The 22,160-nt window shown below is 37.7% G+C and overlaps 1 pseudogene; it reads right to left on the reverse strand.

The window, feature by feature from the left end:
* LOC109229830 lies at nucleotides 7,099–14,321 on the reverse strand (annotated as a pseudogene).

Genomic DNA, 22,160 nt, shown 5'->3' on the forward strand with positions numbered 1-22,160 from the left:
TTGTTTTGGTAATATGAAATCTTTTTTGCTCAAAAATGGAAAAAGATAACTATTTCTACTCTACAAAATTTTTTAGAGACATTATATTTATGGAATAAATTTTTTAGGGAAGTAAAATAATCGAACAATCTTAAAATTTTTAGCAGAAAAAAGAGATTATATGGCAAATAAATTGCTAAAGAAGTCATGCACTTTACCAAAGCAAGGTGGGGTAACAATTTATTCAAATCCAGTGTTTGCACCAAATCAATGAATATATGACACTTGTCATCACATATTTTTATTACTAAATCATAGTATAGCTAATGGAAAAATGCATAAGTACACCCCGACCTATACCCGGATTCCCAACTACACACTTTTTCTTTGCGGGAATCCTATTACCCCCCTAAACTTATTTTAAATGGAATTATTTGCACCCTTAACGCTGACGTGGCAGAGTGTGTGTATTTCACTCTCCCAAGGAAGAGTGAGAAGCAAGAAAAAACGATTTTCAGATTATTTTTATCTTTTTACCATTTTTTCTACTTTTTCCTTTCCTTTTCTTTGTCTTTTTTATTTACTTTTTTTTTTCGTTTCTTTTCTAATTCCGGCGGTTATTCATTCACCGGCGACTTTGTCTAACCGTTTTTCTTCCATTTTTTTTTCACACACAAATTAAATTCTCAAAAAGATCTATACATAAGCAAAGCAAAATACACTCAGATTTGGGGGGAAAAATTCATCGGAAAACCTTCCCACGCCGGAAAAAAAGTGATGTATTGAAATTTTACCAGGAAAAAGTTTTCTCAGCTTATATTCATTTTTATTTCTTTTGCTCTTCCTCCCACACATAAATTATACTTTCAAGAAAAATTTATATATATATAAACCAAAACACACTTAGATCGGGATAAAAATCTATTGCCGGAAAAAAAATTCGCTGGAAAAAATGGTGTTTGTGAAATTCCGACGACCACCATTTTATGCTGCCGGTAACCAAAAAAAAAAAAAAAAAAGAGAATGAAATAACCAAAAAAAATGAGATTAATAAGAAATAAGAAAAAAAGGATAAGAAAAAGAAGAAAGAATAAAAAAAGTACTAAAAATACATGTGAGGGCGCGTGTAGCTCACCAGTTGCCAAGAGTTTGGTTGTCAGCGTTAAGGGTGCAAATAATTACCTATAAATAAGTTTAAGGGGGTAATAGAATTCCCGCAAAGAAAAAGTGTGTAGTTGGGAATCCGAATATAAATCGGGGATACTTATACATTTTCCCTTAACTAAACATAGATGTTGAGACTGTATTTCCTCTTATCAAGGTTTCGGCAAGATACATGTCATCTCATTCATAGATAAATCATCTAACTGCCGAGATTGCCAGCTGCTGATGCAGAAATCAGGTTCTTTTGGTTCTGGGATATATGGGTACTGTATCATTGCTTTATATGAAAACTATGTCGGACATTGTTAGCTGATCACGCCCAACTTTAGTCCTAAAAAGGATAAGCGGTCGCTGCAAATATAATCCGGTCTAAAAATCCGGAGTCGAATCCCACAGAGAACTAAGGTTTCGCTGTAATTGTTCAATATCGCAAAGAAGACAAGTTTGAACAATTTCTAAATTATAAAAATTGAGATTTATATTTCTAACTAATTAACCAACAAATACTATAAAACGGTAAAATTATCAACTAACGAGACAAAGGTTTGGAGACTAAATTAAGGAGGTCTAGAGTTATGATTTCCCCAATTGTTGATTTCATTAGTTGTATGTTTCTCATAGCTTTGACTTAGTTGCCTCTATCAATCATGAACTCTCCAGCTATCATAAATCTCTCTCAAGCAATTATGATAATTTACTAGACGCACTCTCTCAAGCTACGCTAGCTAGATTCACATTACAGTTCACTTAGATTGCACCCGAGGTATCGTTATCTTTAATCCAACCTCTAAACCCTCGGTTATGACTCTCGTCTATACTCCGGGAGTGATGTTGTTCAAACAACTACCTAAATATGCACTCTCTCTCAAGCAGATACATAATAAATAGGAACGGCTAATTGAGGATCCTTTCAATTAACCAAAATCAAAACGTAGTTGAACAAATAGAGATTAACAACTAACTCAAAACTATTAATATAACAACCAATTCATCCCCAAAAGGTTCCATCAAAACCCTAGAAAACGAATTAGCTATTCATAATAGTATGTAAAACTACAATACTAAAAATCATAACCAACAATAAAAAATAGGAAGAGGAAGGAAAAACTCGTAGAAGAATTCTCCGCCTTGCTCCCAATGTGTTCTTGCCTCCTTAGGTCGAATCTAAGTCCAAAATATGTCCCCTTCTCTTCAAAATAAGTTTAGGACCCTTTTTATACAAGTTGGAATAGTGTAGGGCCGAAATAACCTTGTGCCGGACGAAATAGGACTTCTTTTTGACACCTGGAGCGGCGCGGCCGCGGCCAAAACGCGGTAGGACCGCGGCCAGACAAGCTCTCTGATTTTCTGCCGCGGTCAGTTCCGCAGTCTCGATCTCTACCGCGTTTTTCACCCCGTTTTGTTTAGAATTTGGAATAACGTAAAACATGAAAGTTGTAGCACTTTGAGTTAGCTTTCCAACCATATATTGTGGAGCCCAAATGGAGTTCTGAGAAAAAAGTTCTGTCTATTTTACTAGACAGTGCGCAATATGCCTCATCAAGTCTTCGTTTGTTCTCAACTATCAAATTTGACCCCCGAACACGATCCCGGCTTAATTCCTTGAGCTTTTACTCAGACTTCAAAGCTTCAAATTACTTAAATTCATTCCATAACATCTATATAGCTCGGAATCACTCCTACAAGGCATAAAACACACAATTAGTGCAAAACACTAGCGATTAAAGCGCAAACTCAACTAAAGTGCAGTAAATTAGAGTGTAATAACCGACTAAAATACGCAATTATAGCCTATCATCAACACCCCTCACTTACACCATTGCTCGTCCTTGAGCAATCAAACTACACTTTTTTTTATAGACACGACCTTTTTAAACAATTCTCCTAACGCAGCACACCAAGAGTATTTAAAATAGACAAAGCACAAAAGCGTAACATATTCACCTCAAGATTTGACTCACAAGTGCCACGCATTATTCACAACTCACCTACTTACTCTAACATAGAGGTCACTGACATTACCTTTCCTTCATGAATCAAGTGCCCTTATAACACAAGAGAGTAGTTCCACACAATAAAATTTAAGAACACTTAGGAACTCAAGATAGAAAGAATTCTCACTCACTCTCAGAAATAACATTCATATGCCACAAAAGATGCACCATAAGCTTGCCCGCAGTGTACTACTCCATTAATCAAGCTCATTCAATCTTGGATCAATTAGGACTTATTTGATTGTAATGTAGGCTACGGGACGGGTAGGATACATTTAGATATAAGAGTGACTACACCTCTCTAAGCACTTTAATACATACATTTTAACATTTAAACCCCATACTTATGTCAAACCAAAATTCCACCTTCACATCAATGTAAATTACCCCATTCTTCTTTAAGCACACTTATTTCAAGAATCACCACTTATCAAGGATTTTTTTTTTCAATTCAAGTGGCTTGTACTTTTTCAAAACAGTGCACCTTTCTCCTTATTTCATTAGTTCCACTCAAAAGCCAAACCAACCACCCCACACTTTAACTTTTACATAAATCATCACAATTCAAGTGCTCATGAGAGGTTACAATGGTTCAAATAGATGTTTAATTCAAACAAATGGGTAAGGCTTGTAATGTGGTTGCCAAAGAAACAGAATTACAGGCTCAAATGGGTTAACTACGATACATAATAATTAGGCGGGTAAAATATACTTATCTGGCTCAACAAAGAAATGCCTATATCACTTCCTAGACTGAACAAAACTACTATTTCGCTTTGCAAACACACGGGGCAAGTTCTAGGCATCAAATGCAATGCACAGAATAACACCAAACCTCACACACACATGACACATAACTCACCCAGGATTGGATTCATCAAGACACTCTAGTCAAAGTAGTTAAGCAAATTTAAAATCATACAATTTAAGGTACTTATACAAGAGTTAAAAACTGAGTCTAAGCGTCACAACCAAAGTACTCACTATTCTCAAGGCATAACAAAGTCAAGAGATATTGCTTCAATTCAAAACACAACACAATGGCTCCTATTCCTAAAAAAAACTAACTACACCTTTCAATTCAAGTGGCTTTTACTTTTTCAAAACAGTGCACCTTTCTCCTTATTTCATTAGTTCCACTCAAAAGCCAAACCAACCCCCCACACTTTAACTTTTACATAAATCATCACAATTCAAGTGATCATGAGAGGTTACAATGGTTCAAATAGATGTTTAATTCAAACAAATGGGTAAGGCTTGTAATGTTGTTGCCAAAGAAACAGAATTACAGGCTCAAATGGGTTAACTACGATACATAACAATTACGCGGGTAAAATATACTTATCTGGCTCAACAAAGAAATGCCTATATCACTTCCTAGACTGAACAAAACTACTATTTCGCTTTGCAAACACACGGGGCAAGTTCTAGGCATCAAATGCAATGCACAGAATAACACCAAACCTCACACACACATGGCACATAACTCACTCAGGATTAGATTCATCAAGACACTCTAGTCAAAGCAGTTAAGCAAATTTACAATCATACAATTTAAGGTACTTATACAAGAGTCAAAAACTGAGCCTAAGCGTCACAACCAAAGTACTCACTATTCTCAAGGCATAACAAAGTCAAGAGATATTGCTTCAATTCAAAACACAACACAATGGCTCCTATTCCTAAGAAAACTAACTACACCCGGTTCAAATAAAACCCTTGGAAAAGAACTGTGGCACAAAGAAAAACTAAGGGAGAATTATTACACTACCTACAAAAAAATCTTTTTTTTAGACTTAAATCCCTCAAGAAAATTGTCTAATAGATCCAACGTCGGGAAAAGTCCAATCTTTTTAAAAAAAAAAACTATTTAATTAAACAAGTACAGCTAAAGTAGCATGAAAAGTCACCCAGACAATCTCATCACCCCACACTTAAAATTGTGCATTGTCCCCAGTGCACAGCATAACCATAAGAGGGTAAGAGAAACTCCCTGGTAGGCCAAAGGCCGAAGCACTAGCAGTTCATGGGGTACTCAGACTTCTCCCAGGCTTGGTCCTTCGTGCGGGTACCTCACACTTAGTTCTAACCATTTGATTTGCTGTTGCATCCTTCCAATACCTTTGCTTTCCATTCTCCTAAAAATAAAAAATTGACACTACAAAAATAATACAATTAAAAAAATAAAAAATAAATAAAAGAAAGCAATAAAGCTGGGTTGCCTCCCAACAAGCGCTTGATTTAACGTCGCGGCATGACGCGAATCACTTTTTGCCTCCACCTCGAGCTTATGAATTGAACCCCAAGTTTTGCTTCAAGCTTATGATTATGCTCTTGGGGCGGTACAAATTCTTGCGAGCCAAAAATTAGATAAAATCTTATGCACTTGTTGGCTCTCGACCGAGGAGTGTCACCTTGCCTAGACGGCCTTGATAAATCCAAAATATAAGGCTCATCTACCTCTTCCTTGGACTCCTTTTTATGCTCATAAGGGTGAATTTCCATTTCACCGTCTGAACATAATGTAGAGAAATGTTTGGAATGAGGCTCAACGCGCTCAAATACATGAACTTCAAGATTTTTAACCTCCTCAACACCAATCACACTAGAGTCAACTAAATTTGTATCTTCAACGTCCTTGGTTGACTCTAGTATTACTTATTCAACATTGACATCCTCAAATTCTAGTTGGCTAGGTTGTTGATGTTCTACTCTGACCTCCCCAATTAACACCTCAAATTCATGCTCTTCTTGGCTATTATCCTCATTCCTGAAATGTAAGGATTTATAGACTTTAGCAGGTATGTGAAATTGGTAATCCATGAGTATCATTGTAGAAATCTCATGATCAAGGAGTATTAGAAATATGCGAAATTTTTTCTTGGACTAATAATTGGTACTTTAATCTCATAAACTTCACACAAATAATATACTTTAATTTGATCCGTATTAACTTAAATTGTATAATTAACATTTGTTCCCATCATTTTAAGGTCTCTAAAGCTCTCTTTTTAAACATAAATTTCTTCCCATCATTCAATTTTAAGAATTTCCCCCTATAAAGTAGTAGTGGTAGTAGTAGTGGTATAAAATTTCATAATCAATAATTGAAGCTAAAATCATCCAACTTTAGTATATTTATATCTCTATAATCATATAAAAGTAACATTAAAATTCTTATTTTAGTAAACTATTTCCCTGAGTAAAATAGAGTCTGATTTGACGTAAAACCGAAGAACAAGAGTCCTCTTTTTTTACTTATTTCACATGCAAATAGTTTTAATTAGGATATATCCCCTTCCTTAAAAAATAAATGTCATTTTATTTAGTTAAAATATATTTGGCCAAAATAAATGTTGCTTTGGGAAATTAAAACGACATTAGTTATGTATTTTCAAATCTATTTTCATTCAAAGTTGTAACCCTTTGAGTTAGCTTTCCAACCATATATTGTGGAGCCCAAATGAAGTTCTGATCAAAAAATTATGTCTATTTTACTAGACAGTGCGCAATATGCCTCATCGAGTCTTCGTTTGTTCTCAACTATCAAATTTGACCCCCGAACACGATCCCGGCTTAATTCCTTGAGCTTTTACTCAGACTTCAAAGCTTCAAATCACTTAAATTCATTCCATAACATCTATATAGCTCGGAATCACTCCTACAAGGCATAAAACACACAATTAGTGCAAAACACTAGCGATTAAAGCGCAAACTCAACTAAAGTGCAGTAAATTAGAGTGTAATAATCGACTAAAATAAGCAATTATATCCTATCATCATTAGCCGATCAATTAGAATTTCTTGAACACAGAAGGGCAACAAGAATATATAGACCTTGTTGGGTTGTTAGATGATCCTTTGTTTGATTACTTATCAGTATCCGAAATCCTTGCCATTTCAAAGTCTGATATTTTGGAGAACTTATACTTACTACAGGAAGTTGGAACATTAAATCCTCTTATCGAGGCATTGGCAAGGTAAATGTCATCTCATTTATGGATATATCATTTAACTGTTGAGATTGCAAGCTGCTGCGAAAAGCAGGTTCTTTTGGTTCCGGGATGGGCAGTGTTTCGTTGCTTAACATGACAACTATGTCAAACATTGTTGGCCGATCAATTGGGATTTCTTGAACACAAAGAAGTGCAACCACTATACACCTTGTCGCCTTATCGCGATCGCAGGTTTCCCTTATTGATGGATCAATCAATTCCAACGAACTTCCTTCTTTCCACTTATTCCAAGCCTAAAAGATCAAATGAAAATAAACTAAAAATTGAAAAAAAGAATATTGAAAGAAAACAAACTTGGACAAAGTTTCCAAATGTTCTTACCCATCCTAAGAGTGACACTGAAACTTCAGTCATGAAAAAGTCTGAGTTCCGCTCACCAGTCAGAATTTCTAACACCAATAATCCAAAGCTGAATACATCTGATTTCTCTGAAAATTGGCCATATACTTGTTTAACCAAAAAATATTATTTCGGTTAAAACTAGAATTTGATATGAAAAATCGGGTTACTGATAATCAAGAGATCAAAAAAGAATAATAGGCTTTTTGAGAATAATAATAAAGCAGCGAACAAGTTTTTATTTCAGTATGATGTCCACAATGATCTTTTCCCAATACAACTTCCTCCTTTTATAGTTGATTCTAGATAAAGGAATGAAACCTAAGCTTTAATGAGACAATTATGGACAATAAATGATATTAAATGAGCCGTTACACAATCATTCCTATTAAATACCAATTTTCTAACGTATCAGGTATTTAATACTGAATTTGGACTCCTTTTTGTCTTCAGATCCATGTTTTCAATGCCTTTTGATCCACTGGCTTTAAATGACTCGAATTGATACGAGACTCGTATCTAAACTGCTTCTCGTGCCTGTTTCACTTCCTCTTCTCGTACCTGTCATCTCCCGTACCTTTTTCTTCATTGTTATACTTTGACTATTTGTCCAGTCCACGTGTCACGCCACGTCATCTTCAATATAAATTCAACTTTTTCCCAATACAGATAGTCCCCCCCACTTTTCATTTATTTATCAATTAAATATTTGGGAAGTGGATCTTCATTAAAAAGGGAATTTTTGCCATAATCAATGCGATGACAGTATTGCCTCTTCAATTGTCTCTTCTATTTAATGCACCATATACGTGTCGTCTTCTCATTAGTTCTGCGATTTTGCAGCCTTTTTCTAAGGCTTTTGTAACTCCACTATTCACGAAGTGATAGTTGCCTTTATTATAGGCTTTCCATCATTACACTTTTTAATTACTGACGGTTGAGTTTATACATAAACTTGCCCCTTTTCTTTCTTTGTCTTCTTCTCCATAAATCTTTAGCAAACGTTTTTCTTCCTTATTTTTGCTTCCCTTCGATTCATCTCTGCTCAACAATGGCGTCTCCAAACCCTAACCCTAGAAAAGTTCCTATTTTAGACAAATTCCCCAATGCCCCTGTTAGACATAGAAGAGACAGAGGAGGCAGACTTCGTACAGGGTTAGAATCTACTCGAGGCGGCTCTTCTGGTTCTTCTTCTAGGAGTTCTATTCTGAAAACTCCTTCTTCTAAAGGTAAAGAAATTGCTGATTCTTCTCGAGAACCTTTAGTTGATGAAATCGTACCAAGTGATTTATCTTTTATAAGTGTAGACAATCCCTTCAAAAGCAAGTTGCTGGTTTAGACAAAACTGACACATATCCTACATTAGTGACCGAACTTACAATCCCTACCATCAGAGGAGATTGTAACTGGAAAAATAGTCTTCGAATGTCAATTCCTTCCATAAACCAAAGAATTTCTTCTTTTAGGATTGGATACTCTTTTGTCTATACTTACCCTTTTACTTTGGGTTTTAATCCCCCAATTGACCCAATCATCCTCGATTTTTGCCGTTTCTTTAATATTTGTCTGGCCCAAGTTGGTCCTTTAGTATGGAGAGCAGTGGCTTGTTTGAGATATCTTNAATGCTGGGTCTTGACGAGCATATCGTCTATATATACCTCCATAGTTTTTCCTAAATGTTCTTGGAACATTTTAGTGACCAACCTTTGATAGGTTGCTCCAGCATTCTTGAGACCAAAGGGCATTACTTTATAACAGTAAGTCCCCCTGTCTGTGATGAAAGAAGTTTTATCTTCATCACTGGGGTCCATTTTTATTTGGTTGTACCCCGAATATGCATCTAAGAAACTTAAAAGTTCATGCCCTGCAGTTGCATCAATTAATTGATCTATATGAGGTAGAGGGAAGGAATTTTTTGGACAGGCTTTGTTAAGATCGGTATAATCTACACAAACCCGCCACTTACCGTTTTTCTTAGGTACGACGACCGTATTAGCCAACCAATCGGGGTACTTTACCTCACGGATTGACCCAATTTTTAATAGCTTTTGGACCTCCTCTTGAATCACCTGGTTTTTGAAAGCTCCTTGCTTTCTTTTCTTTTATTTTACGGGTATGCAAGATGGGTCTTCATTTATTTTGTGAGTCATTACATCCGGTGGTATTCCTGTCATATCAGCATGGGACCAAGCAAAACAATCCACGTTAGCTTTTAAGAATTCAATTAACATACCTCGCGTATCTGAGCTTAAGTTGGCTCCCACATAAACCTTTCGTTCAGGCCATTGTTCAAATAGTATCACAGGCTCGAGCTCCTCAATTGTTGTTTTGATGTTTTCATTCTCTTCAGGCTCTTGAATCATATCAGGTCTCAAGTCTATATCTGTCTTTCCTCGTTCCGTTGTGGTTTGGTCTATGTCTTCTTCAACTTTATTTACAGCACTCGTATCTGTTACCATATTAATACTCCTAGCTGTATGTTGTTCCCCTCGAATTTGACAGATTCCCCATGGTGATGGGAATTTCATTGCTTGATGTAGAGTTGACGGGACAGCGTCCATATCATGAATCCACGGTCTCCCCATGATTACATTATATGCCATCTCCATATCTACTACGTGAAATTTGGTATCTTTCACAACACCTTCTGCAAAAGTTGTTAGAATTGCCTCTCCTTTAGTTACAACACTGGAATTATCGAATCCTGTTAGAGTATGCGCCTTTGGAATCATCTTATCCTCCGCTTGCATTTCACGTAGTACTCTTAATAGGATGATGTTTGCAGAACTTCCTGGATCAATCAAAACTCTTTTTACATTAGTATCATGTATAAGTAAAGATATTACCAGAGCGTCGTTGTGGGGGGTGATCACTCCTTCTGTGTCTGCATCATTAAAAGTGATACTTTCATCCTCTAAGGTTTGACGCACTCGTTTCCCGTGCGTGATTGTGACTTTGGAAACTTTATTTGAAGCTGTGTATGTTACTCCATAAATATCTTCTCCCCCACTTATAACATTCACGGTTCTCTTGGGTGATGGGGGTTTTGGTGGCTCTTGCCTGTTTTTCATGTAGGCTTGCTTTCCTTTCTCGCTAAATAACTCAGTGAGATAACCTTGTTTCAATAGATGGTCCACTTCACTTTGTAAGAATCTACATTCTGAAGTCTTATGCCCGTGATCATTATGAAATTTGCACCAATGATCTGGATTGCGCTTGTTTGGATTTGATCGCATCTCTTTCGGCCACCGTACCTTATCTCCCATGCTCCTTAAAACAGCTACGAGCTCGGAGGTAGTGACATTGAAATTATATCTACCAAATCTCGCCTTCAAACTTCCATCATCATCTCGTGCCCCGCGTATGTTTCGATTATTCGCAAACCTTGATGAGGAGCCTGATTCCCTGTTCCTTGATTTTTGATCATATCGTTGATTTCCTCGTTTGTTTCGTGAATCTTTTCCTGCAGGACCCATATAAGGATCGTACCTGTTTTTACCTGATCTTTTTTCAGTTTCAGATCTCCTTGAACTGCTTCTTTCTTCATGTTGAAATCGAGGCATGGTATCTTCTTCGATTCGCAACTTCGTACTGTACCTGTTATACACATCATTCCACGTGGTTGCAGGGAACTCTCGAAGGCTTTCCTTAAGTCTTCTCGTGGCTTCAGAACTTTTAACATTTAGATTGCTCGCAAAAGCTATTGCAGCCCAATTATCTGGTACACGGGGTAAAGTCATTCGTTCACGTTGGAACCTATCAACAAAATCTCTGAGCAACTCTGTATCCCCTTGTTTGATTTTAAAGATGTCCTCCATTCTTTTTTCAACCTTTTGTGCTCCTGAGTGCGCCTTAATGAAAGAATCTGCAAGCTCAGCAAAAGAGTTTATAGAGTTTTCAGGCAAAAGAGAATACCAGGTTAGTGCACCCTTGGTGAGTGTTTCACCAAATTTTTTGACCAACACGGACTCAATCTCCTGCTTGGTTAAATCATTTCCTTTGACCCCTGCAGTAAATGCTGTCACATGGTCACGTGGATCGGTTGTGCCGTCATATTTTGAAATGTCAGGCATTTTGAACTTTTTAGGGATTGAAAGGGGAGCAGCACTTGGTTTCCAAGGTTGTTGTGAATATTTATCCGCATCTATTCCTTTGATTATTGGGGGAACTCCAGGGATTTGCTCGATGCGCTCGTTTTGTTCTTTGAGCTGTGTCTGCAAAGTTAGTACCAAATTTTGTAAATGAAAATTATTTGTATTACCTGGATTCATTTCTCGTGGTTCAATGGGGGTTCCTTCGTTTGAATTAACAAGGCCAGAACGAGGATTCTCCAGCGTATTGTTATTAGGCGAAGGTGTGGACGGCGCAGCAGGTAACCGGCTAACTAGCGCCTGAAGAGCTTGGCTAACCCGTGCATCAATTATTTTTTGCAGAGCTTCTTTTGGTCCCTCAAAATGTTCTGATTGCTCTTGCTCATAAGCATGTGATTAGAGTGCCTTCACGAGATTGACGTGGTGAATTTTGAAGAGAAGGGACCACGTTAAAGTTCTGCAAATCTCCTTGATCTTGATGCATTTGATTTTCACGGTTTCCCAAGGTGTTTTCACTGTTATTATTGTCGTGTGACATGATGATAACAACAGATAGAATGTAACTTAAAAAGAATAGATTATCAGATTTCCGGTAACGGAACCAATTTGTTTAACCAAAAAATATTATTTCGGTTAAAACTAGAATTTGAGATGAAAAATCGGGTTACTGATAATCAAGAGACCAAAAAAGAATAATAGGCTTTCTGAGAATAATAATAAAGCAGCGAACAAGTTTTTATTTCAGTATGATGTCCACAATGATCTTTTCCCAATACAACTTCCTCCTTTTATAGTTGATATTAGATAAAGGAGTGAAACCTAAGCTTTAATGAAATAATTATGGACAATAAATGATATTAAATGAGCCGTTACACAATCACTCCTATTAAATACCAATTTTCTAACGTATCAGGTATTTAATACTGAATTTGGACTCCTTTTTGTCTTCAGATCCATGTTTTCAATGCCTTTTGATCCACTGGCTTTAAATGACTCGATTTGATACGAGACTCGTATCTAAACTGCTTCTCGTGCCTGTTTCACTTCCTCTTCTCGTACCTGTCATCTCCCGTACCTTTTTCTTAATTGTTATACTTTGACTATTTGTTCAGTCCACGTGTCACGCCACGTCATCTTCAATATAAATTCAACTTTTTCCCAATACAATACTACATATTCTGGAGACATATAGCCACTACGCCAGATTTGCATAAATCGGTCTTCATTAGCTATACACAAGAGGCAATGACATAAAAGCTAGTATAGGGGTTATCACTTACTATGTACCAACAACTCGGTTCGTATTGGCCTGTGTTTGATCAGTCCCGAAAATCCTTGCCATTCCAAAGTATATTTTAGGGTTCATCTCTTCATCAAGCAGAATGTTGCTTACCTTTAAGTCCCTGTGAATGACTTTTAATCTCGAATATTTGTGTAGGTAAAGCATTCCTTGAGCAATTCCTTCTATTATCTTGAAACGCGTACTCCAATCTAGTGTAACTTTTAGATGAGAGTCTGGAATAAAATTGAATATCTCATTATCTAAGAGAATTGAAATTCTTTTAAGTCATTTGAAGTATTAAACGGTGTAGAAGACGAACCGAAAAGAAATTTGTCCAGGCTGCAATTGGGCATATATTCATAGATTAGTATTTTCTCCTCGCCTTCAACACAACATCCTTAGAGGCTGACAAGATTTTTGTGCTGCAGTTTTGCAATTAACTTCAACTCATTCATGAACTCCTCCAGTCCTTGAGATGACCTTCTGCATAGCCTTTTGATAGCTACGTCTCCAAATTCGACCAAAAACCCCTGAAACAGTAGTATGTTTAAAATGAGACAGATAACTTAAAGCAGTATCAGTAAAATATTAAAGCTGAATTTAACACCTTAAACACAGGGCCAAAGCCACCTTCTCCAAGTTTGTTTTCTTCGTGGAAATTGTCTGTAGCCTCTCTTGTTTGCTGCAGGCTGAACTGTAGCAACTTCATGAGAGCAGAAGTTCCATTCTTCCATGCCAGCACCTGAAGGTATCCACTAGGATTCAAAACGACGATTATTGTTATCAGGCTTTTGGTGTAACCATAAGTAAGAAATACTCCATCTTTTCTTGGAGCAACAGAAAGATACCATGCAATTCCTAGGAAATTCCCGCCTCCAGCGTATCCATTACGATCGTCAAACCGATAATAAATACTGTTGTGCTTCCAAATGTAAAACTGTGGTCGTCCTTGAGGATCTATTCCAAAAGAGAAATTTCCAGGCCGAGGATCTTCACTACTTGCCCACGAATTGAGCAGAGTTCGTTGGCCAGTTGTTGCATGAGAACAAGATTTCCATTATCTAACAGTGCTCTCACAGCAGAATTTGAAGCCAAACCTGTTGTGGACGAAATATTTGACGACCAAATAAGTTTACCATTTTCATCGAAAAGCACTAAATTTCCATCATCACCAATAGTGAAAACTGCAGTAGAATTCTGAGGGATTGGAGATTCTCTGTTAGCAACCCAAATGACAGTTTGTTCAGGGATGGTATTATACCATATACCAATATAGCTAAATGTAGAATTGCCTGGAGTGAAAAAACCTAAAGCAAAAGTTCCACCTGTTGAAACCATTTTCTGATTACCAGTAATTGATTTGCCCACCTTGATACTGTCTTCACTAGCAAGAAGGATTAAGCAAGAACATGAGAATACTAGTACAAAAGCTAAGACAGTATCCAACTCCATTAGTCTTCTTGTTTGTTCCTGTTTTATTCTTTATCTATCCCAACAAAGTGCACCAAGTTGGAATTAAAGGAGAGAATGTTCTTTATTAATTACCACAATTTTTTAAATAAACATAGTACTACCTCTTTTAAAAGATTGAGAGAATTAAAAAGATTTGTGGTCCCTTTAATTTCTCCCAAAATATATACACACCTAAATTACGCGTTTCTAAACATTAAGTAATGACAAAAAAAAATACTTTTAACGACATATTAATAGTTTTCTTGACTTCCACTTACTGGGAAAAATAATTGAGTTTTATATTTAGCTTGTTTTTAACATGTTATCAAAGCTGACCTTTCATGTGTTCCAAAAGAGTTTATATATATAGGTCTTAGGGCACTATTAACTGCCTTAAAATTTTGACTTAATGCTCAAAGTTTTACACGTTTCTAAACATTAAGTAATGACAAAAAAGATACTAACCTTTAACGACATATTATTAGTTTTCATGGTTACAGTGTGTGGAAATGAAGAGAACAATGGCTTCCACTTACTGGGAAAATAATTGAGTTGTATATTTAGTTTGTTTTTACATGTTATCAAAGCCGACCAAATGTATCGGTTCTCACACTGTAATCAAATCAGCCAAAAGAGTTTATATAGGTATTAGGGCACTACTAATTAACTGCCTTAAAATTTTGACCTAGTGCTCAAATTTTTTCACATTATAATGATCACTTGGAGCAGTTCTTGGTCATAATATTTGGAATACTTTTTATTCTATCACTAAAAATCAGGAAAATAACTTCCTCATGGAAGTAAGAAAATAAGTTCCAAAAATAAATAGCATTACACTTTCATCCTCTCCTCTGCACCTCCCCCCTCGCTCCCCACCCACCCATCTCCCATAGTAGTGTTGCCTAGTAATATATAAATGCTTTTGAAATAATATTTTTTGCCGTGTACTTAATAATAGCAATAAATAAGTAAGAAACTCACTTTTATTTTTGGAAAAATAGATATGTTCTTTTGCAACAAATTATATGTGATACAAAAATAAATTGCAACCACAATATAAATATGAAGAAACGTAATTTTATTGATAAAATGATGCGGGTACAATTCTGTTTATCCCCTTGATTCTTCTCTCCTGATTATCTCCGTGATTCGAGGGTTAGAACAGCGTGTTTCTCGAACGTAGGATGGTGCGGGCTTTCATGGATTTATTTGATATCCATGAAGTATGTTGTGGATCTTCTTGAAGAATTTGATTATCAAGAACTATCCGGCCACTTCTTGATCTCTTTGTGAATATCCCGTGAGTTTATGGGATTTTCGAGATGATCTCCATTTTTGAGATGTTTTTTAAAGGATTATAAAACCCTTTTTATAGGAGTGACCTAGGGTTTTGGTAGAGTAGCCTCCAAGCAACACTGACAGACTCCTAGAGTTTCAAGAGGTCTTGTAGTATCTTGAATTTAGGATTTAGCTTGATCCATTAAAATTTCGATGTCTACAATGTTTTCCTTCATACAAACTCACTCCCATGATGTTAATGCTTTTGAGTGTCTGGCCACCAATTAGTGTTAGAAAATATAATTTTAATATCTCAAAAAGAATGTTCAAAATCATGTTTAGGTACATTTTCTTAATATGATGGGTCTTTATTATACCATTACTTTTATTGTTTGTAACAGATTATATAATTTTTAATTCAATTTGAAAATAATAAAACTAATTTTGACTACATATATCTGTGAGACTTGAAGTTTGTCATTGTATAGCCTTAAATGGCTTTAACGTTTTGTTAGTAAAACCTTAATGGTTTTTCAATGTTGAACGTTATTTTGACCAAAGCTAACTGACTATTAGTCTTAATTGTATTGATGTTTCAAAACATTTTCAATTTTCTAATGGAAACGTTTGTTTCTTTATAACAACCATTCTACTTCGAACTATATATATATATATATATATATATAGAGAGAGAGAGAGAGAGAGTCTTGTGTTCATTTTAAAAAAGGTGTGAACAAAGGAAAACTTTTCTTCCCCCTTTCTTTTGTGCTGAGTTTTCTTTTGATTAATCTTTGTTGTTTCTGTTCCTAGTTATACTAGAAAAGCTTGTTAAATTTCGGGCGAATACACCTAATAATATTCATCACGCTGTGGGATAAATATCCTTAAGGACAATGTCCTTGATACGCCTCAAGCTAAACATTATTCTACATAATCCAATATATTTCCAACAATCTTAAGGATATTTAGACGCTGTTATTATGGAGAATAACGCTGCTAATGTTGTTGTTGTTGCTACTACACCCGCTGCGCCTACTGTTTCTGTTGTTATTCCATCGCTAATTACATGTATGTGCCAAATCTTTTCCCATTTTGTTTCGAAAATTGTGGTTTTTGGTGGAGCTAATTTTAACCGCAAGCAAGTTGTTGTTGTCAAAGGAAAAGAAATTGCTACTAGAAGCAGCCTTGTGGAGGACAATAAACGTCAGAGAAAATCAAGTAACATGTATGACAAAAGAAATGGATATAAGCCCAAAACCAACAATCAAACTTTCAAGAAAAAAGGCAACTGCTTTGTGTGTGGCAAACCTGGCCACTTTGTTGCTCAATGCCGAAAAAGGGTTGGGAATGACAATTTCACAAAGGCTAAAGTAAATTTGACTGAAGCCAAAGTGGATGATATAATTATTGCGGTTGTTTTCCAAGCAAACCTTGTGGCCAATATGAAAGATTAGGTGTTAGATTCTGGTGCCACTAGGCACACATATGCTAACAAAAAAGACTTTGTGTCTTACACCCAAGTTGAGGAGGGAGAAGAAGTTGTCTATATCGGGTGACTCAAGAACTACTCAAGTTCTTGGAAAAGGCAAAGTTCTTCTCAAACTCACATCTGGAAAAACTTTAGCATTTAATGATGTGTTGCATATTCCTAGTATCTGAGCCAATTTGGTCTCCGTGGGATTATTAGAAAAAGTGGGGGTGAAGGTTTCTTTTGAATCTGATAAAGTCGTGTTGACCAAGAATAATAATTTTGTTGGCAAGGGTTATTGTAACCATGGCTTATTTGTACTCAACATTATGAATGAAAATGTTAGTTCTTCTGCTTACTTGATTGATTCTTTTAATTTATGGCATGCTAGAGTAGGACATGTTAGTTTATCTTATATTAAGAAAATGCACTCCGAAGGTCTCATTTCAAATTTTAATTATTCAAATATTGATAAGTGTGAAGTTTCCCGAAGAGGGAAGAGCACCTGGTCACTTTTCGAAATTTAATGGACAAGACTCAGATTGATTATCTTCTCTGCAGGAAATGCGATAAAGGTTTGTGCACTGACTGCAAGGTCATCCCGAGTGAGCACCTCACGACCCTACATAGGCTCCTAGTTATAGACTTGGAGATCAAGAGGAGTAGGATGAAGAGGGCGGGGTGCAGGCAACCTAAGATCAAGTGGGGTAACTTGACCAAAGACAAAGCTCAAGAGTTAGGGGAGAAGTTGTTGGCTATGAGGGCCTGGACGAGTATGGGGGACGCGTCTAGTATGTGGTCCATGACTACGGATTGCATTAGGGTAGCTGCTGGAGAGGTCTTAGGGGTAACGAAGGGTTTCCTTGGGGCACATAAAGGGGACTGGTGGTTGAATGAAGAGGTTCAAGGTAAAGTGGAAGCTAAGAAAGCTGCTTATTTGAAGCTAGTAGAGAGTACAAACGAGGAGGAAAAAAGGACTTATGGGGAGTGGTACATAAAGGCGAAGAAAGAGGCAAAGTTAGCAGTTACGACGGCTAAGAACGCAACGTTTGCTCGTTTGTACGAGGAGCTCGAGGGCAAAGGCGGGGACAAGAGGTTGTACCGGTTGGCCAAGGTGAGGTAGAGGATAGCCCGTGACTTAGACCAAGTCAAGTGCATCAAGGACGAGGATGGTAAAGTGTTGATGGACGAGGCACTCATTAGGAGAAAGTGGCAGACATACTTCCATAAACTGTTGAATGAGGAGGGGGATAAACACATTGTGTTGGATGAGTTGGAGCACTCCGAAAGTTGGCGGGATTTTGGGTACTGTAGGCGGATTACGGTAGAGGAGGTGGAAGGGGCGATGCGTAAGATGTACAGGGGCAGAGCAACGGGGCCAGACGAAATCCCGGTGGAATTCTGGAAGGGCGGGGTGGGCAGGTTTGTAGTGGCTCACTGGTTTATTTAATGTTGTTTTTAAGACAAAGAAGATGCCCGAAGAATGGAGGTGGAGTACGACGGTTCCGCTTTACAAAAACAAGGGTGATATCCAAAATTACAATAATTATAGAGGTATCAAGTTATTGAGTCACACTATGAAGGTTTGGGAGAGGGTGGTGGAGGCCAGGGTGAGGAGGTGCGTGTCTATTTCCGGGAATCAATTTGGATTCGTGCCTGGGCGTTCGACTACGAAAGCGATTCATCTGTTAAGGAGATTAGTGGAGCAGTATAGGGAGAGAAAGAAGGATTTGCATATGGTGTTTATTGACCTTGAGAAGGCATACGATAAAGTTCCGAGGGAGGTCCTGTGGAGGTGTTTGGAGGTTAGTGGCGTCCCGGTAGCGTACATTAGGGTGATTAAGGATATGTACGATGATGCTAAGACTCAGGTGAGGACTGTGGGTGGTGACTCGGAGCATTTCCCTGTGGTGATGGGGTTGCACCAGGGATCGGCTCTTAGCCCATTTTTGTTTGCCTTGGCGATGGATGTACTGTTGCGTCACATCCAAGGGGAGGTGCCTTGGTGCATGCTATTTGCCGATGATATAGTATTGATAGACGAGACGCGTAGCGGAGTTAACGCGAGGTTGGAGGTTTGGAGACAGACCTTGGAGTCTAAAGGTTTCAAACTAAGTAGAACCAAGACAGAATACTTGGAGTGCAGATTCAGTGAGACCCATAATGCAGACTGTTAGAGACTGTGCGTCCACCAGACTGTATAGAGAACCTGGTTCCCTATGTATTTCCTCTGAAAGTACTGATGAACCAAACTGTATAGGGATCTGGTCCTATATCAGTTTGATACAGTGCTAAGTTTGTGTGAGTCCACCAAATAGAAGAGTACCTGGTCCTTTATCGGGTTCTGTTGTGAATGCTAGTAAAGCTGAATGTAAATAAGGTCGTGGATTTTTACGTAGAAAAATCCCACACAAAGGGATCAAAAAACCACGACCTACACCTGTAGGCTTTTAACTTCACTAACTTGCAATCTCCCTATTACAAGCCACTTTACAATAACTCTATTGCAAAGACTTCAACTAACTTGTGATGCTCTCATCACAAGCCACTCTATAACTATCCTAGTTACAAAGAATTTGACTAACTTGTGATGTTTCCACCATAAGCCACTTTGTCACCCTACGGTTACAAAGGATTTTTCTTATGACTCAACCTAATCAATGCTTCTAAGAAAGCTGGATAGGAGTTACAATGAAGAACAATTTACAAAGACTCTACAAACCTAAGGACTTAAAATATCTTCGATCTTGGATCAGGTCCTTGATGTTGCAGCAACTTTGTTCTTGAGAGAGGTTCTTGAACACTTGAGAGAATATTTTACTTTTCTTAGTTTGCAAGCGTTGGAACCTGAAACTTGTGTCTTGCATAAGGTTTATACTACACAAGACATCCTTAGTGATGTCCAATCTCAATGGGAAGTGACTGCTGCACTGTCTGCTGCACTATCTGTTGCACTGTTGCAGTCAGTCACTTTCTGCAATTGCTTTCCAGCTGTAGTTGACTTGTACTTCTGTCAGAGAACCCTAAGGGACCAGGTCCCTGTTGTGTTCCTCTTTGTACAGTTGCGATCAGTCAATTAGTTGCGTTCCAGCTGTATAGTTGACTTGGAATTCTGTCAAAGAAATACCAAGAGATCAGGTTCCTGATCTGGTTCTTGTGCACACCGCCCAGATTGTCTTGAGTTGAGTAACTTGAATAATGCTTTGTATAGACTCATTGTAGGTACACCTTGAGAATGATCACTTGAAGTGATGTGAGCACTTGAGTTGGTCAGAGAATGAGTGGGCGCTGGAAACAGTGCAGTGCGGCATAATCTTCATTTCTAGCTGTGTCCAATTGACTTTGTACTACCGTGAGGAACCCATAAGAGTATCAGGTCCTTGTCTGGGTTCCTACCTCCTGAAGCTGTAGCAACTTCACATTTGGCTGGAATCTGTTAGATGCAGTGTAATCCAAGCGAATCAGGTTCCCTATCTGATTGTTGACATTAAGTTTGTTAGATCATCAAAACACAAGTCAAAGATATTGAAAACCTATCAATTTCCCCCTTTTTGATGACGACAAACTTAGCATTGAAAACAAGGAGTCAGAGTTCAGAGAACCAGATTGAATAGCAGGAGACCACAAGTTCCCCCTGACTTTATGCCCTTACTTACACATGTTTCCCAATATGTTCCCCCTGACTTGGTACTATCACTCTTGGTCTTTTATCTGGTTCCATACAGAAAGTTTGTTAGATAATCAAAACATAGATTAAAAGACCTTAAGCCCATCAATTTTTCCCTTTTTGATGATGACAAACTTTTAACATTGATGACTATTTGACTTAACCAGATAAGGTACCAGCAACTGCATATGTTCCCCCTGACTCTATTCTTCCCCCTGACTCTATGTTCCCCCTGACTCTATTCTTCCCCCTGACTCTATGTTCCCCCTGACTCTATTCTTCCCCCTTTTGGCATCAACAAAAAGACACAATCAGACAAAAAAGGCATAAAGAAGTCTAACAAAGCTAACTCATGCCACATATGTGCACACAACATGATAGAAAAGAGAAGCAAAAAGGAAAACAAGCATTGTACAAGCAAAAGAAGAGCTATTTTATTGATAAGAAATTATAATGCATCAACAGGAGCAGCAACGGTGAAATCCAACATGCCATCACAAAATACAAACGAAAAGAAAACAACAACCACAAAACATCAGAGCGAAAGATAACTGGCCACTGAGAGGATCCTAGGGGGCACTAGAAGAGGGAGGCTTGGAAGATGAGGCAGTAATGATTTTGAGAACCAGGTCCATGCGGGCATTTGAACACAGCTGTTAGTCAAGCAGTTTCTCCCGCAGGTTCTCCACTTGTTGTCTAAGTCCAGAACTTGTCACATACCTGCCATCTCCAAGATTGCCGGGTCAAGCGTGCGACCCCACAAGATTTTTCTGAGTGCTCAGACTCTCCTGCCCAAGGCCACTGTCACTTGGAATGCTCTTCATTGAACCAGGTCCTCCCACAGTTTCCCACTTTTGTTTTCTAGACACTTCAACAAACTTCCCGTTCCTGATTGCAACAGCCACAGTGTCACCTTCAAACAAATCTTTCTCAACCACAAACTTTTGTAGATATTTTCACTAAGGAACTAGGTTCCTCCACAACATCTTTATCAACCTCAACCACTGGAATGTGTTTATCAGCCACAACTTTCCCCTATCTCATCAACCTTTTTTTAAAAATTATTTTAATACTCTGATTACTCTTCTGTAAGGCAGACTCAAAAGCCTCTTTCTTCTACAACCACCTGGTTTGTTTCAGCTAAAAGAGAATCAGGTTCTTCAACAGATTTTTCTATGACGGTGTCATGAACCGGAGACTCAAAAAGCACCAGAGTTTTTCATCCCCTAAGAATGGAGTTTCTTCCCCCCTGAGATTCAGGAACAGAGGAGAAGTAGGGTTTGCAACACATGGAAGTGAGACTGGAGATGAGGTGACTGGGGATGAGGAGGAAACCGGTATGGGTACAGTAGTATCAGGGAGAGTGAAGAAGTGGGTTTCCTGTGATGGTGTTAAGGGAGGAGGAGATGTGGGAGTGATGTTGATGGCAA

Source organism: Nicotiana attenuata, chromosome 7, assembly GCF_001879085.1.
Source record: "Nicotiana attenuata strain UT chromosome 7, NIATTr2, whole genome shotgun sequence".
NCBI classification, from domain to species: Eukaryota; Viridiplantae; Streptophyta; class Magnoliopsida; order Solanales; family Solanaceae; genus Nicotiana; species Nicotiana attenuata.